At 44.6% G+C, this 9,413-nt stretch overlaps 1 pseudogene; it reads right to left on the bottom strand.

Annotated features, from left to right (window-relative positions):
* Window positions 1-2,776: 2,776 nt before the first annotated feature.
* LOC109249385 (ubiquitin-conjugating enzyme E2 variant 2-like) lies at window positions 2,777-3,953 on the bottom strand (annotated as a pseudogene).
* Between the last annotated feature and the right edge of the window lie 5,460 nt (window positions 3,954-9,413).

Raw genomic sequence — 9,413 nt, 5'->3', positions numbered from 1 at the left:
TCCAAGCTGTCGGGACAGAGCCTGACGCGGGGCTCGAACCCACAAACTGCAAGATCATGACCTGAGCTAAAGCGGACGCTTAACTGACTGAGCCACCCAGGCGCCCCAAGACTGTATTTTTTTTTTTTTAAGTAATCTCTACACCCACCGTGGGGCTTGAACTTACTACCTTGAGATCAGGGGTGGCCTGGTCTCCCGACTGAGCCCGTCAGACACGCTTCCACCTCAAGATCCTTAACGTAATCACATCTGCAAAGTTCCTTTTGCTTTGCAGCTTCTGCGGATTAGGACAGGGACGTCTTTTGCGGGGGGCATTATGCTGCCTGCTGCAAGCACTTAATAAACAGGTGCTACATTATAAATTTCTAATTAGTTCTTATCAAGAATGGTTAAGCTTGTTCACCGAAGTCGACATGGCTCCTTTGTTGACCTCTCCTATCAGATGTATCTTGGCTAGAGTTTGAAATGCCAAGATTTGAAATGCCAAAGCGGATTAAGAAAAGGATCCGCTCCCAAATATAGTATTGGCAAGTTTGACACCTTTGAATTAAGGAAGTGTAATCCTTGGGGTTTGGCCCCGGGGGGAAAGGCTTGTGTATTCCGTGTCAGGTTCTAATTTACAGACTCTTCTCTGTAGCTTACCTGTGAATGGCTTTGTGTCTCCCGCAGTGCAGTGGTTCTGGATGGGGGGGGGGGGGGGGTGGTGATTCTGCTTCCCTCCCTCACCCAGAGGCTATTTTGATTGTCAGTGACTGAGGGTGGGTGGACGTTTGGTGGGCAGAGGCCAGGGATGCCGCTAAACAGCCTACAATACAGGGAACAGCCCCCCACACCCCGCAAGGAAGAATGTTCCCACCCCAAATGTCCCTAGTGTTGAGGCTGAGAAACTCTGCTTTAGTGAGTATTCCAATTTTGTCCCTTGACTATTTTTTTCCCCTTGACTATTTGATTCGTTCTGAGACGGTACCTTACAGATTACAGGAAAGGTTGTTTTAGCCAATTGAATTTAGATTTTACCGAACCATGTTTTCCTATCATTAAGCAAGTATAATTTTGTCTGTTAAAAAAAATAACCTATACTTTGTGATGATTCTTTTAGAAACATCATGATATAAGACTAAAAAATATGCTGGAAATAAGAAAGAAATTCATTTTAGACTCAGTGTGTCAGCTTTTTTTTTTTTTTTGTAACTCTTTCGTAACATTGATTTAAATAAAACATTTATTTTCCTTTCTGTGGGAGGGGAGCCTGAGTATAACTGCAAATGTTTTCTCAGTGGAGGGTTTGTGAATCCTTTAATGAACTTTCCGATTTTCTGCATCAATCCGTCATGTGACTCCCTGATTTTGTAAAGGCAGCCTCTATTTTGGGGTTTTCTTGTGAGGCTATAGATTCAGTACCTGACCGAAACACACAGGGCTGTGCAACGTCTCTCTCCGAGCCCTAAAGGACCAGGGGGAAGAACGAGCTCTCTTTCCCTGAATGATGAAGGTGATGTTAATCCAGAGCTGTGACTTTTCTCCTGGCAGCTGGAGTCCTGCAGCTGGGTGAAAAGCAACCAGTCCCCTGGAGATGGCAGTAGCAGGCAGGGATGGAGATCTTTTGCCAAGCAGCCCCAGCCAGAACGCTGGGCTCCTGCCGGGACCTTGGTCTGTCCGGACGGGTGGCCGTGATGGGTCCTTGTAGCCGCAGAGGGCTGCTCTTGCTGGTGCTTGTCCCGGTGAAATTCCACCTTCGCTTTCTCTCAAGTTTAGTCGTCAAGTGCTGCCTTAAGTCCTTTTTGAACAACGTCTTGTGTAAGTGAACGAATACGGAAATAATATTCCTGGGGCTGGCTACACGCTACTGCATTTGAAAACCTATTGAATTGCAGGCACAATATTCCCAGGACTGAGGTCCAAAAGGTAGTAAGAGCGAGTCCTTGGGCTGGAGAGGTTTCAAAACACACAAATCAAGGATTTCAGCATAATGTACGACGACCGGCCTCGTAACCCAGTGCTATCGACGCCGGGGGATCAGCTTAACCCAGCCAGAGGGGTAAGAAAGCCTTTCCCGAGGAGATGGCACCCGGCCTGAGTTGAAAGGAATAAATAAGAATTAGCCAGGTGAAGAAAGATAAAAAGAGTGTTCCAGGGGCGCCTGGCTGCTTCAGTCGGCAGAGCGTCTGACCCTGGATCCTGGGGCTGTGGCTTCTAGCCCTGTGTCCCCATGTTGAGCATACAGATTACTTAAAAAAAAAAAAAAAAAGAAAGAAAGAAAAAGAAAAAGGGTGTTCCAGACAGGCGGCACAGGATGCGTAAAGATCTATGGGTGGGACACATCATGACATTTGTTTTATTACTGGATCGCAACGCGGAAGCCAGGGTGACTGGAGAGTTAAGTAGCGACCAAATCGAGGAAGTGCTAAAAAATAAAGATGCTTTGGTATTAAAGACGTCAGTGGTATATGCAGCGGACTCATCTGGGGGTCTCGTTTTCAACGGATTCCCTGAGTCCATCTGAAGAGATTTCTACACACCCCGCCAGCTAGTGGACCTCATGTCGGAGTTGAGTGAATCTTGTTCCTCAGTTCAAAGCACGTTGACATCTGTCTGGGCAAAGTTCTTCCCTTTGATGCTTGCCTGTCTTCTTACTATTTACCAATTTCCCCCCCTTTGCCCCCGATCCTCACTGCCATTCCACTTCAACTCTGCTCCCCTCTCTATTCGTGGATCTTTATTTGAAAAGGAATAGCGTGTTTAGAAACATACTCATTTTTTTTTTCCCCCGAGGACACGTTCCACATTTTATTTATATTTTAAGACTAACTTTAATCTCAAAATCACATATCCATACACCTGTTTCCTTTTTTTGTTGATTTCACTTAAATGCATGGTTTGTCAAACAAAGACTGTAAACAAATATTTACCATGTCTGTTACATGTAACACACAGGAACGGCTTTTTAACAGATACTCATCGGCCTCCCCCACGACATTTTTTTTATCATAAATACAGGTATCAAAACAATCCTGAACTTATTTTTCATATTTCTCGCAGTCAGCACCCACACCGCTTCAAAAATTAACACAATTTGTGACAAGATTCATTGTACCTGCCACTTTAGACAATTTCAACTTGAAGCTCTTTCGCCAAGCAAGATGGATAAAGCATGCCATTTCGGTTTTTCCTTCTTGAGATTTTTTTACTTTTCAGAAACATACATGCTTCCACAGCATCTGACTCTTCTCTCCATGCTTTCATCTTGTAACCCTGAATTCTATTTTGAGTACTCCAGGTTTATGCTTAAATGACAGTGCCTTAACAAGAGAAAAAAAATGGTGCTGCATTTTTCCTCCTGTAAGCTGAAAACATAATGGTGTACGTATATTAAATATATTCTTACAAATGTCCAGGTCATGTTTACCAGCTGGAATTCTTTTACTTAATGTGTGGGTATTTTGCAGTGTGATATTTAATCAAGACATGAACATGAGTAGAAGGCTGTCGATTTAAGACAAGTTTGAGATCCACTAAAATTAATTGTTGTATGTTTGTCCTTCGGGTGGCTGTGGAAGCTTCATATTTTCTTTGGACATCATTAGACGGCTTAGCTCTTGGAGTACAACTTTAATGCTATGTGAGTGTTGCCATTTTGCTAACACTGGTAGGCTCCGTGCATCCACCATTCCACTGGAATTATTAATTCCATTCATATTAATTTTGGTTACAAATGTAACTGATGAAGGAGCTTCTGGGTATTTAGGTCCACATTCTACTTTCAGGCTATATATTCTGTTTTCATAATTTGTTCTTGGTGGCCCAGTAATCATGCCTGTCCACCTTGTAAGTGTCATATCGTCATCATCTGCAAGGCCCCAGCTAACCGTACCATCGCCTACTCCTTTCTGTCCTTCAAGTTCCTCCTACAAGTGAAAATTACGAGGAACTTTAACTCCTGTGGAGACCGCCATCTTCTCCCGCAGCCCGACGCCGAAACATACTCGTTTTAAATGTACAAAATGTTACTGTGCTCCACATCAGGTCTCTTGCAATTTTTGTTCAACTCTTTGTTTTTCTACCCTTGTCACCTTGCTCTGTGGTACATCCCGTTCTTTGCTTGTTTCTAACTGCAGTATGACTGCACACATTTTGCTTATCCAAGGTATCACGGCTGATACATTGTTTTTCCAAATCCTTCCATGGCAAACAGCTCTTTGATGAGCATTCTCATTCACACCCCCTTACGGACCAAATAAACACTTTTCTGCCTCCCAAAGTCCTGATTCAATAGGTCTGAAGTGGGTCACAGATAATTTTTTAAAAATTTATTTAAGGGGCTCCCGGATGGCTCTCTCGATTAAGCATCCAACTCTTGATCCCAGCGCAGGTCACCATCTCACGGTTAGTGAGTTCGAGGCCCGTGTCTGGCTCTGTGCTGACAGCGTGGAGCCTGCTTGGGATTGTCTCTTCCCCCTCCCTCTGCCCCTCCTCAGTTCTCACTCTCTCTCAAAATAAATAAATAAACATTTAAAAAATTATTTAAAAAAATTAAAAAAAAATTTTTAAAGTAATCTCTATAGATGCCTGGGTGGCTCAGTTGGTTAAGCATTCGACTCTTAGTTTCAGCATAGATCATTCTCTCATGGTTTGAGCCCCTCATGTGGTTCTGGGCTGACAGTGCGAAGCCTGCTTGCGATTCACTCTCTCTCTTCCTATCTCTCTGCCCCTCCCCTGCTCTTGTGCATGCGCTCTCTCTCTCTCTCTCTCTCTCTCAAAAGAAGTAAACTTTAAAAAAAAAGTAATCTCTATACCCAACATGCTGCTCGAACTCATGATCCTGACATCAAGAGTTGCGTGCTCTTCGGACTTTGTGTTGAGAAATTATATTCACCTCTTGTTTGATGCAGTTCCTAGAGAGAGATTGCCCCTGGATAAGGTATGAAGGTCAGCTTGGCTGTCTCCCTGGCTCTTTAGTGCTGCCCCAGGACAAGTAACAAAACGGTCGGAAGATCTCCCTCCCTTCAAAAAGGCAAGCTGGCAGGCCTCCAGGGCTTGGCTGTAGAGTGAGGTCAGTCCACTCCTCAGATCAGGTAAACTGAAGCAGCTTGTGAGGCAGAGCAGTTCACAAGTCGGAAGACGAAGGCCGTCTGCAGCAGAAGGCTTGAAGCTGCGCAGCTAACACACTACTTGACATCCCTTCTGGAATGGTCTGGCGCAGGGAATGAAGTTAAAATCAATCCCACAAGCACAAATAAGCGAAGCGGACCACTGGTGTTCAGAAACTTCTATCTTGTTGATTTTAAAGAGGCTCAAAACAACGTCGGGTCCGGAGAAAAGAGCCATGCCTAACTTTCGCAAGGATCTAAACCCCGTGTCTGAAACGAATCCGGTGTTATATGTCAAAAATACCTCAAGTGCAACACAGAAAACAGAGCCACGCACCGCCCTGTTGCGTCTTTCCCTTAAGGCACCTTGGACACCCTCTTCCACCTGCTTGAGCAGGGAGAAACAAAGAAGGAAGCATGGGGGAGAGAACACTGTAATTCCCATCTCGGAAGTATTATCCATCCATGCCTCTGACAATATGTAAACAGATTCTGTGCATGAAATTCCTCAGAACACAATGACTCCCTCTCCTTGTATATTACATAAGTATGTACACTTCTTTAGTACGATTCAAGTGGAAGCGTTCCTCTGCACGTAGCTGAGGCTTATGCCTCTTCAAGGTAAGCTCAGGGGGAGATTTCGGTGGTGCATGCACTCTAGGGAGTGTTGAGCAACTAGCTCTTGCCTAACACAGCCCCAAGGAGGAGTATCAGCGCCCCCAGCAGGGGAAAATAGGAGATGCAATGAGTAAACAAACCACTGATCACCATTTCTTAGGTATGCTACATGCTTCTCTGACTGCTGCCCTTGCTCACAACCTGAAATACATCCGCCCTCTATCCTCTTCCTTCTAATCTCCAGCTTGAAATTCTCCACGGCCCAGCTGATAGAGGTTTCTTCCGTGAAGTCTTACTTGATTCTTCCCATCCCCGTCCCCATCCTGATTTACCAACTGGAATCCTCTATCTGGCTCTGTCTCTCTCTCTTTTTTAATATTTCCTTATTTTTGAGAGAGAGGGAGCGTGAGAGTGCAGGAGGGGCAGACAGAGAGGGGGGCAGAGGATCCGAAGTGGGCTCTGTGTGGACAGCAGCGAGCCCAAGGTAGAGCCAAACTCAAAAACCGTGAGATCGTGACCCGTGCCGAAGTTGGATGCTCAACTGACTGAGCCACCCAGGCGCCCCTGTGTCTGGCGTTTGGTGCCGTTATTTGTGTCTCTAATAGAAAGCCTGTGCCTTTCACTTTTGGGGGGAACATTTTTTTTATTGTGGTAAAATATATGTAACATGAAATTTACCCTTTTAACCATTCGGTGGCGTTACGTGCATTCACAACAGCCATCACCACTTTCCATTTCCAGAACTTTTTCATCATCCCACACGGAAACTCTGTACCCATAAAACAATAACCACCACCCTCTACCCTTGGTCACCTCTATTCTATTTTCTACCTTTATGAATTTGCTTATCCCCGATACCTCTTACAAGTGAAATCATACAATTTCCCCCCCCCCCGTATCCGGCTTATTTACTTAGTATACTGCATTCAAGGTGCATCCGTGTTGTCGCATGTGTCAGAATTTCCTTCTTTTTTAAGGCTGAGTAGTATTCCATTGTATGTGGAGATCAAATTTTTATTCATTTGGTTATTTAAGTAAGCTTTATGCCCAGCGTGAGGCTCAAATACTCACAACCCCAAGATCAGGAGTCGACATGCTCCACTGACTGAGTCAGCCAGGGACCGCTTGTGCATATCACATTTTGTTTATCCATTCATCTGTTGATGGATGTTTGGGTTGTTTCCACCTTTTGGCTGTTGTGAACAAAGCTGCTATGAACACGGGTGTGCAAATCTATCTGTTTGAGTCCCTGCTTTTCATTCTTTTGGGTGTATACTCAGAAGTAGGATGGCTGGATCGTAGGGTACTTACTTCCATGTTTAACTTTTTGAGCAAGCGTCCTTCATTTTTTAGCCTACGTACACAAAGGGAAAAAACAAGAGCCTGACTAATAATGTCTGTGATACCTGGCTAGAGCTCTCGGCTAACTTCCTGGAGCTCTATCTCCTGAGAATTCAGTCTGGTCGATCCAATCCAAACCCTTGCTGCTCTGAGCAGCGCATCTACTCCAAGAGGGGGGGTGTGTGGGGGGGGGGCTCCGAGCAGAGGGGCATTTTATCACGTCTTCGGTAGCGTGATTCTCACCCCAGACCTCTGCTATTTTGTTTTCTCTGGCTCTTGGGTAACCTTGCATTTGTGGTATAGGGCTGCTTTTTTAGTTTCAACCGTTGATTTGTTCCCCTATTCCCAATGAGGAACACAGCACTTTCTGAAGAGGACGATGCATCCTACCTTCCCCATCTGCAGTCCCCACTTTATATGTTCTCTTTCGGCTGCCGCTGAGTAACTGACCGTTGACCATTAATAGTTTGCCAGTTGCACCATAGGTAGCCTTGCTGGGCCCAAGACGGCTGGCGTTCACCAATCTGGCCCTTCTCTAGGCTGGGCACACAGCTAAACCGAATTTCTCAGCCACCCTTGCATCTGAGAGCGAGGCCGTAACTGAGCTCTGGTCCGTGGAATTCGGGCAGAATGGATGTATGCCGCTTCTAGGCATAACCTACGTATCATTCCACATAATGGTCTATGTGTACCTCTCGTCAGCTGTTAGCTAGATGGCACCAGAGGTACCGAAGCCACAGAAAGCAAGCACCGAGTCCCTGAGTCATCATTTGGAGGACAGCCGTCCAGGAGAGCTGCTCCGACAAGAATGTCCGCTAGCACTTGAAGGGAAGAAGAAAGACACCTGTGACTGCGTGAAGCCTCTGAGATCACCTACTCTGAATACATTTGCATTTCCACTTTGACGACTCCACTTAACAAAGACCTAGACGAAGACCATGGGAAGCTGTTCCGTATAATCTTTTTTTTTTTTTCCCTGCAAGAATTTTAGCAGCACATGGCCATTCGCTTTGCACTTTTTTTTTTAATATGAAATTTATTGTCAGACTGGTTTCCATACAACACCCAGGGCTCATCCCAACAGGTGCCCTCCTCCATGCCCATCAGCCACTTTCCCCTCTCCCCCTCCACCCCCCACCCACCCTCAGTTTATTCTCAGTCTTTAAGAGTCTCTTAGGGTTTGCTTCCTTCCCTCTCTGTAAATCCCCCCCCCCTTCCCTCCCCCATGGTCTTCTGTTAGGTTTCTCAGGATCCACATAAGAGTGAAAACATGGCATCTGTCTTTCTCTGCCTGACTTATTTCACTTAGCATAATCCCCTCCAGTTCCATCCACGTTGCTACAAATGGCCAGATTTTATTCTTTCTCATTGCCAAGTAGTATTCCATTGTATGTTCCGGGTAATCTTACTGACTATCTTCCTTCATTGTTACTCCTATGTCTCGAATTAGGTGCGATCCTTTGGCTCACCACCCTCTTAGGCTTTTCTACTTAACTGGACATTTTTTTTTTTTTTTTTTTTCTGGGGGAAAGAAGGCAACCCTGTAGCAGATTCTTTCTGAAAGAATCTTACGCCCAGCACTAATCCATTCTTAGGCTGCAAAGTACTTCCCAAAGTTCTTCCCGGAGGATTTAGGGACCATAAATAACTAAGACATCCAATAGATTGTGACATTTCCGTGGATTGACTAAGTAGGCAGTAATAAGTTTGGTCCTAGGGTACTCTTTTATTATTTATTTTATAATACTTGGTTGAGTACCTGTCCTTTGTTTTTTGTTTTTTGTTTTAAATCACCACTAGCCCCCCCAGGCCCAAAAGGGTTAGCAGGAACTTGAGAGTGGGGATTTTGAATTCATCTTTATATCTCTAGTAATGCCCAACACGTTATCCTTCAGATTCAAGCAGTCAGTAATTGTCTGTTGAACTTGATGGGGCGGATCGCAGGAGTTTTATCCACATACCCATGACCTCACTGATTCAGCGACTTCCTCTAAACTACCAATATGTGAACTTACAGACAGGCTGATGTAGGATCCACTGCGTACTCTCGGCAACATTTTCTTTTTTTCTGAACTCTTGCCTAGAACCCAGCGTGAATTTTTCAGCCAACCTTATTGAGATACAGTTTACGCACAATAAAATGCATAGGTATAAAGTAAATAGTCTGATGAATATTGACAAATATTAACAGCCCTAAAGCTTCTACATCAATAAAGATCTAAAACATTTTCACGACACCAGGAAGTTTCCCTATTCCCCTTGAAGTCAACCCCCTTCACCACTGCCATCCCTCTTGCCCCAGGGAACAAATGAACTTTTTTTTTTTTTTTTTTTTTTTTTTTTTTTTTTTTTTAGTTTATTTGTTTT

The sequence above is a fragment of the Panthera pardus genome, unplaced genomic scaffold (genome assembly GCF_024362965.1).
Source record: "Panthera pardus isolate Hobbes unplaced genomic scaffold, ASM2436296v1 HiC_scaffold_27, whole genome shotgun sequence".
NCBI classification, from domain to species: Eukaryota; Metazoa; Chordata; class Mammalia; order Carnivora; family Felidae; genus Panthera; species Panthera pardus.
This window is presented reverse-complemented; position numbering and strand designations above follow the sequence as displayed.